Source organism: Bidens hawaiensis, unplaced genomic scaffold (genome assembly GCF_021521415.1).
Source record: "Bidens hawaiensis isolate Kalapana, Puna unplaced genomic scaffold, B.hawaiensis_p1.1 tig00070406_1, whole genome shotgun sequence".
Lineage (NCBI taxonomy): Eukaryota > Viridiplantae > Streptophyta > Magnoliopsida > Asterales > Asteraceae > Bidens > Bidens hawaiensis.
Genome location: NW_027502376.1, coordinates 12,928 through 21,177, shown reverse-complemented (window position 1 = coordinate 21,177; position 8,250 = coordinate 12,928). Strand labels below are relative to the sequence as shown.

At 38.2% G+C, this 8,250-nt stretch overlaps 1 pseudogene; it reads left to right on the top strand.

Annotated features, from left to right (window-relative positions):
* The first annotated feature begins 1,937 nt into the window (after positions 1–1,937).
* LOC143605620 (clathrin light chain 1 pseudogene) lies at positions 1,938–2,533 on the top strand (annotated as a pseudogene).
* Positions 2,534–8,250: the final 5,717 nt, after the last annotated feature.

Here is an 8,250-nt window from a genome sequence, read left to right as displayed (position 1 = left end):
TCAACAGTGTTTGTTATTACTTATATTTTTAACCCAAGAAACGCAGTGTTAAGCATTTAAAAACACTCTGGCTCACTTATGACACGTTCCTTTTTAGCTAAGATTTCATAGTGTACCCATCTGACCCAAAACGACCCACATTTAGTTAAATGGGTTGAATTGTTCACCTCCTAAGAGCTGCCATGCATGCTTGCTCTAATTGAAAGCAGGGGTGTGTTGTCTCATGTCTGCATGGGCCAGTTTTGGGGTCAAACCGAACCAAAAACCAAAGATTTGGTTTTTTGTGAAAACGTTTGTTTCAGACTTTCTGGTTTGGTTTCAGCTTTACCATTTGGGCTTGAAAGTTTTGGGCCGAAAATAGTTTGGCTCATTGTAAAGAATTTGAACAAAACTTTGAGCATAGATATTTTTGTTGGTTAATATTTAATTGATTATTATAAGTTGGGCTAAAATATTTGGGTTATCACTATTATCAAATTTCTATAAAGTACTAAAAATGAAAATTCATAAATTTGATTTGGTTTGTTGTTTTTTGTTTTTAGTTACATGAAACACTGAAACCGAACCGAAAGTCCGGATTTTACAAAAAGTTAAAACCAAGCCGTCTGTTTTAGTTCGGGTTCGGTTATTTCGGTTCAGTTTTACTGTTAAGGATCGGATTTTTTTTCGCACGCCCTGGCCTCCTAGTTGAAAGTGAAGAGCTAGTGTGATAGTTTTAGCAAAACCTATTTTGTTCTCTGATTTTTAATCATTTTAAAAATTTTGAAAGATTTAATCACTCAATGATTAGCTTCCTTAATAGTTATAGTATTAGTGGGAATATCTCATAGAATAGTAACCAACTTTCAAAAGTGTTCCAATTAGGTCACTCATGCATATTTTTCTCAAATCGGATCACTAAATCATCAAATCGAGTCTCACCGATTTTTTTGTTTGTTAAGAAAGAAATGGAGGATAAGATGTGGGGGTCGGAATTTGCAATATATGTAGTTATATTTTTAAAAAATTAAAAAATGTTAATTATATTAAAATTCAAAAATAAAAAAGAAAATCCACGTCGCCACTCAACGTCAACATCAAAAAAAAGATAAAAAGATTTCTTATGTGAAACAAAAAATAAAAATGTTAAAAAAACATGTTAAAACCCCTAATTTAATAAAATATGAAAGTTGAGTGACCTAATTAGAACACTTTTTAAAGTTGAGTGACCTAATTGGAACACTTTTGAAACTTGGTTACTATTCTATGAAATTGCCCCTTTTGTTAACTATCCAAAATTGGACGAAATTGTTACTCTAAACACACTTGGCAATAGTTGGCATTATTATTTTTTGTGCAAGGGGCAGGGAATTGGGAAATGGGAAGTTTTGACCCGAACCTAACACGAAATTCATAGGTTTGGCGTTAGTCTAAATGGATTCGGCTTGAAGTGCTGAACACGCGAACACGTTAGCCACGGGTCAACCCATACCTGGGCAATTCACGGATTGATTCGTGTTTGTAACTTTTCAAGATTTGTGTTATGATTGGGTAAATTATGTCAAATTTAAAAAGAATAAAGATAAATGGGCATCATGTTTTTAGTAGTTTAACATAATTGCTGTATGCACATGCATATTTTGGGGTGTAAATTTGTAATTCTAGAGTAATAATATGCAAATAAAAAGTATCGGGTTAAACAGTTCGTGTTTGTGCCAATCTGTGAATACGCATACGCTTGTTGTGTTTTGGTCAAAGTGTCAAATGATTTTCGAGTTTGTGTAAAATATCTGGGCTTGTGGCAGGTTCGACCTGCCAATCCGCGAACATGATCCATTTAGCATCCCTTTGCTGACATCTCATTGGACTGCATTTTTAACTCACTATTTTTTATTTATTTCTCAATAATTTCATCTTTTTGCTTTAAATTTCAAATCAATATTTTTTGTTTAAAACAGTTATATCTAGCAAAGCAAGAGAAATTCCACAAAGAAGCCGACAAACAACACTGGAAAGCAATAGCCGAGCTGGTTCCTCGTGAGGTCCCGAACCTTGAGAAACGAGGCAGGAAAGATAAAGACAAGAAACCATCTATTGAAGTCATTCAAGGACCGAAGCCTGGGAAACCAACCGATCTCTCCAGGCTGAGACAGATTTTGGTGAAGTTGAAGCAATCACCGCCAGCACACATGATTCCGCCGCCACCACCTGCCGCCAAGGATTCTAAAGACACAAAGAATGCAGCTCCAGCACCAGCACCAGCACCAGCACCAGCACCAGAAATGGCTGCTAAAGATGATGCTCCTAATGGGACTGTTGGTTTTGACTGCAATAGTTGACCAAGTGGTTACTGCAGTTGCTGCCACTTGATTTGGTTCGAATGGATGGTTGTATAAGTTTCTTGTGGTGTTTGATGGTTTGCGGGACACTTTGGTTGTATTGTTTTGGTTACCATGGTTCTGAGTTGATTCTATTATTCATTTTGTTTATGATGTTGTTTTTGATATACAAATAATTTGTTTTGATATGTGGCTCTGTTATTACCTTATGATTAGATTGTCATTCATTTTTGTAACCGACTTATAAAAACAATGACAACGCCACATTACTAATTCGACTGATGGAACCGCCCAGCAATACAAAGTGCTCCTTGTTGATAGAGTTAGACGTGCACAAATCGGGTACACTTGAAAAACCCGAACCGGTTCGGAACCGGTTTTTTTCTCACCGGGTAGGAAATGGCACCGGTTCCAGTCAGGAACCCGTTCGGTTCCCGACCCAAACTGATGCCCCGAAATGCCAACTTTTAGGAACCGGGTAGTGTAGGAACCGGGACCGGTTATTACGTAAAAACCGGTTCCACCGGTTTTTTTTTGAATTTCAAATAATATAGCCGTTACAAACCGGTTCCAACGGCTATATAGCCGTTTTTGACCGTTGGAACCGGTTTTGTTACTAAAAATAGGTTATTTACCTTCTATAAATAGCAAGGTATGGTGTGTACTTGTTAAACCACTTCCAAAACTATAAAAACACACTCCAAAACACAATTAAGCTTAAACCCACAACAAATGGCAACTAACGACGACGTTGTTATGGTGATCGAAACAACACGATGCCCCGATGTTTGGGTTCATTACGATTTGTGTCTCATGACCGACTCACAAGAGATGGCTCGTTGCAAATATTGCTCGAAGTTTCTTAAAGCAGGGTCCAACTCGACATTACGAAAACATACGAATAAGTATTGTCGAGAGAAAAGAAGTTTGGATGCTAAAAAAGCGGAAGTGGGAGAGTCGTCCGGCTCTACAACCCAAGCATCTACCGGCGGTGACAACGCTTAATCGTTGTAGAACGCCGGATTAAAACGACAGACTTTTTTTTTTAGTTTAAGTTGTTATGTTTAGTATCGTTTATGTTTTAATAATGTTTATAGTAGTTATTGTTTGAATAAATAAAATGTTCGTCATTATTAAAAAAGTAACAAAAAAATTAATCATGACGTCTTAAGGTAGTACGACTTACATGTGTGTATCGCGGTTGTAGAGTTTCTCGAATCAACGACGTCAAATCCGGGTCATCAAAGTGGTTAAACGGCAAACCTCGTTGAATAACGAACTTTGTCATTCTATCTTGAACATGAGTCGTGTTGTAACGAAATAGCGTACCATCTTTACCCAAGTCAACTTGATCGGTCGCGCCATCCCTTTCAAGGCCGGGCAATATGAATTCTCGATGTGCTTTCTCAAAGTCGAGTTGGAATCGTGTTTTAATTGTTTTCCACATAGTTTGCAACGAGCGTTTTGATCACTTTCGGCATTGACAACCAAATCCCAATTCTTCCATACGTCTTGGTTTCGGGTATGGGTGACGACTGCAAGAACATTTGGGTCCTCCATAGCACGAACGGGTTCAATAAAAACATTCTTCTTAGCCTTCTTGTTAGTTTTTTTGATGGGTGCCATAATAATATTTAGTTGGATGGTCGGGTCTGCTAAAGGAGAAGTTTTTTTGTTTGTTTTTGCGTTTGGTGGTGAAACAAGTAATGGAAAACAACTTATATATAGGTTTTGGGCTACAAGAACCGGTTCCAACGGCTATATTACCGTTGGAACCGGTTACAACGGCTCTTTTGTTTCTCAAAAATCGGTTCCAACGGATATATTACCGTTGGAACCGGTTCCAACGGCTAGTTTGACCAGTGTTTGACCTTTTTAAAAAAAACCCGCCGGAACCGGTTATTTCGGGTAGGAACCGGACCGGGTACACTTAGGAACCGGGTTGGAACCGACTGGGAAATACAAATAGGGGAACCGGGTATGACATTCGGGTACAATAATACCCAAACCGGGTATTTGCTCCATCGGATAGGAACTGGAACCGGTTTCGGGCCGGTTCCACCGGTTCGGTTCCGGAACCGGTTTTTTTGTGCACGTCTGGATAGAGTCGGCCACCACAATGCCACATCACTAATTCGATCAACATGAGTAAACCAGGTTAGCGCTTGAATCGGACTTCTTTCCTGTATGTGATTTGTGTTAGTGTCCATAATATTTTACATAGCATACATTTTATTTGTAAAGTATTTAAATGAACTCTAGGTGGATTAAGAATAGAATCTTATGAATTGTAGTTTTTATTTCAAATCCTTTTCAAGTGGTGAATCTATATCTAATAAATAAAAATCACTAATGAGTCATGACATTGTGTTTCTTTTCATCCTTTTTTTCCGGCTCCATCTCTTATAAAAATATAAAATACTAATTTAACTAATAAAACACATTTAATTTAAATTATCTCTTATCTTCATAAAATTTAAAATCTAATTATGTAACTTTAGTTTTCAATCGAATAATTAGTATATGATGTACATAATACTAGACGTGCAAAAAAAAACGGTTCCGAAACCGAACCGGTGAAGTCTACCCGGAACCGGTTCCAGTCCTACCCGATGGACCAAATACCCGGTTTGGGTATTTTTCTACTTGAAAATCATACCCGGTTCCCCTATTTGTATTTTCCAATCAGTTCCTACCCGGTTCCTTATTGTACGTGGTCCGGTTTCTACCCGAAAAAACCGGTTCCGGCGGTTTTTTTTTTAAAGTCAAACACAGGTCAAACTAGCCGTTGGAACCGGTTCCAACGGTAATATAGCCGTTGGAACCGGTTTTTGAGACACAAAAGAGCCGTTGTAACCGGTTCCAACGGTAATATAGCCGTCGGAACCGGTTCTTGTAGCCCAAAACCTATATATAAGTTGTTTTCCATTACTTTTTTCACCACCAAACTCAAAAACAAACTAAAATACTTCTCCTCTAGCAAACCCGACCATCCAACTAAATATTATTACGGCACCCATCAAAAAAACCAACAAGAAGGCTAAGAAGAGTGTTTTTATTGAAACCGTTCCTCCTATGGAGGACCCAAATGTTCTTGCGGCCGTCACCCATAACCGCAACCAAGACATGTGGAAGAATTGGGATTTGGTTGTGAATGTCGAAGGTTATCAAAAGGCTCGTTGCAAACTATGTGGAACACAATTAAAGAACGATTCCAACTTGACTTTGAGAAAACATATCGAGAAGCCATATTGCAAGGCGTTGAAAGGGATTGGCGCGACCGATCAAATTGACTTGGGTAAAGATGGTTCACTATTTCGTTACAACACGACTCAAGTTCAAGATAGAATGGCAAAGTTCGTTATTCAACGAGGTTTGCCGTTTAACCACTTTGATGACCCGGATTTGACGTCGTTGATTCGAGAAACTCTACAACCGCGATACACACATGTAAGTCGTACTACCTTAAGACGTCATTGTATCAAGTTGTGGGAGTGTGCTAAAAAAGAGTTAATCGAGTTTTTTCATTCTTTACAAGCGATGGTTGGTTTAACTACCGATGTTTGGTCGGCACAACACGGGTTGCCCGAATCATACATATGTGTCACCGCTCATTGGGTTGATCCGGTGACATGACAATTGATGGAACACACCATCGCTTTTGAAAACTTCCTATTCCCACATACCGCCAAAAAATTGTTTGAATTACTTGATGAAGTTATAACGACTTACAACTTGAGAAATAAAATATTTTCGATTTCGTTTGACAACGCTTCAAACAATACTAAGGCGGCCGTAAAATTTATCATTAAATATTCACCACCTTGTTCCGGGGATTTTTTTCATGTTCGATGTGTTGCACATATCATCAACTTGGTTGTTCAAAAAGGTCTCGACAATGAAAACATTTGTGACGATTTAAAATTCTTTAGACTTATGTTACAAGATGTCTTCAAAAGTGGTAAAAGAAGACATCTTGAATATAAAGAACTATTGCAAGTCGGTTGAAAGAAAGTATTTGGGGGCCGAATTGGGACATTCCAACCCGTTGGAACTCAACTTGTCATATGCTAAAGTGTGTTTTTGCCCAACGCCAAACTTTACAATCTTCTCATAACAATCTTGTTGATGAACGCGAGGCGGATATGCTTCCAGAAAGTGTTTGGGTGAATGTCGTTTTTTTGTTGGGGTATCTTGACGTGTTCAAAAACTCAACAACAAAGTTATCGGGAGTCTATTATCCTACTAGTTGTTGGGTTTTGCAAGAATTGTACTACATGTCTTGCACTTTTAAAAACTTTGCGGAGAAGAACAAACTCTTCAAGAATATTGTTGCGGTGATGAAGGAAAAATTATTAAAATATTTTGAAAACATACCGCCGGTCTTTACTTGTGCCGCCGCATTAAAACCCTATTGGAATGTTCATGGGGTTGAGACAACGATCGAGGAAATATTCGACAACTTGGGTATGCACGAGATCGACCCAAAGTTGTCGACGGAAGCGAAGGAAAAGTTCAACAAAAACCTTCAAGACCTTTATGACCATTATTTTCAAATGTATGGTCCAAGCACGAGATCGTCTTTTGTGAAAAAAACAACTAGTAGGCCGTGCAATGACCCACTTATAAACTTGATGAATCTGGTTCGTGAATCGGCATCTAAGAGGCAAAAAGGAAACACACCAACTAGCGAACTTGGTCGATATAGTGGAGCAAACTATGTTGGGGCGCAACGGTCGACGAAATTCGCAATATTGATTTGTTGGCTTGGTGGAAAGGAAAACAAAACGAATTTCCCATTCTATCCGCCATGGCTCGTGATTTGCTTGCCGTACAAGCCTCAACGGTTGCTTCCGAATCAGTTTTTTCTCTTAGTGGGAGGGTATTATCTATGCGAAGAACAAAATTAACTCCCGAGTCTCTAGAGGTTTGCATTTGCCTAAATGACCATTTGGATGCGGTTGATCGTGTACAACACAAGGAGAACTTTGAAGACGAAATACCAATAGAGCGTCCTATTCATGATGAGGAGGCGGAGGACGGGTTCTTCCGATAACGAAGAAGAGGGTGAAGACGAGAATGAAGACGATGGTGAAGACGAAGAAGAGTTGTAATTTGTGTTTTTTATTTGTTTTAGTAAAATTATTTGTAACAAGTTCAACTAATATTTAGTTTTGATTTGTTTAATAATAACTACTTTTGTTAGTCATGATTAATTTGTTGTTACTTTTTTAATAACGACGAACATTTTATTTATTTAAACAATAACTATTACAAACATTATTAAAACATAAACGATACTAAACATAACAACTAAAAATAAAAAACAAAGTCTGTCGTTTTAATCCGGCGTTCTACAACGATTAAGCGTTGTCACCGGTGGTAGATGCTTGGGTTGTAGAGCCGGACGACTCTCCCACTTCCGCTTTTTTAGCATCCAAACTTCTTTTCTCTCGACATAATTTATTCGTATGTTTTCGTAATGTCGAGTTGGACCCTGCTTTAAGAAACTATGAGCAATATTTGTAACGAGCCATCTCTTGTGAGTCGGTCATGAGACACAAATAGTAATGAACCCAAACATCGGGGCATCTTGTTGTTTCGATCACCATAACAACGTCGTCATTAGTTGTCATTTGTTGTCGGTTTAAGCTTAATTGTGTTTTGGAGTGTGTTTTATAGTTTTGGAAGTGGTTTAACATGTACACACCATACCTTGCTATTTATAGAATGAAAATAACCTAATTATAGTAAAAAAACCGGTTCCAACGGTAAAAAACGGCTATATAGCCGTTGGAACCAGTTTCTAATGGCTAGATTATTTGAATTTCAAAAAAAAAAAAACGGTGGAACCGATTTTTACGTAATAACTGATCCCGGTTCCTACCATACCCGGTTCCTAAAAGTTGGCATTTCGGGGCATCGGTTCGGG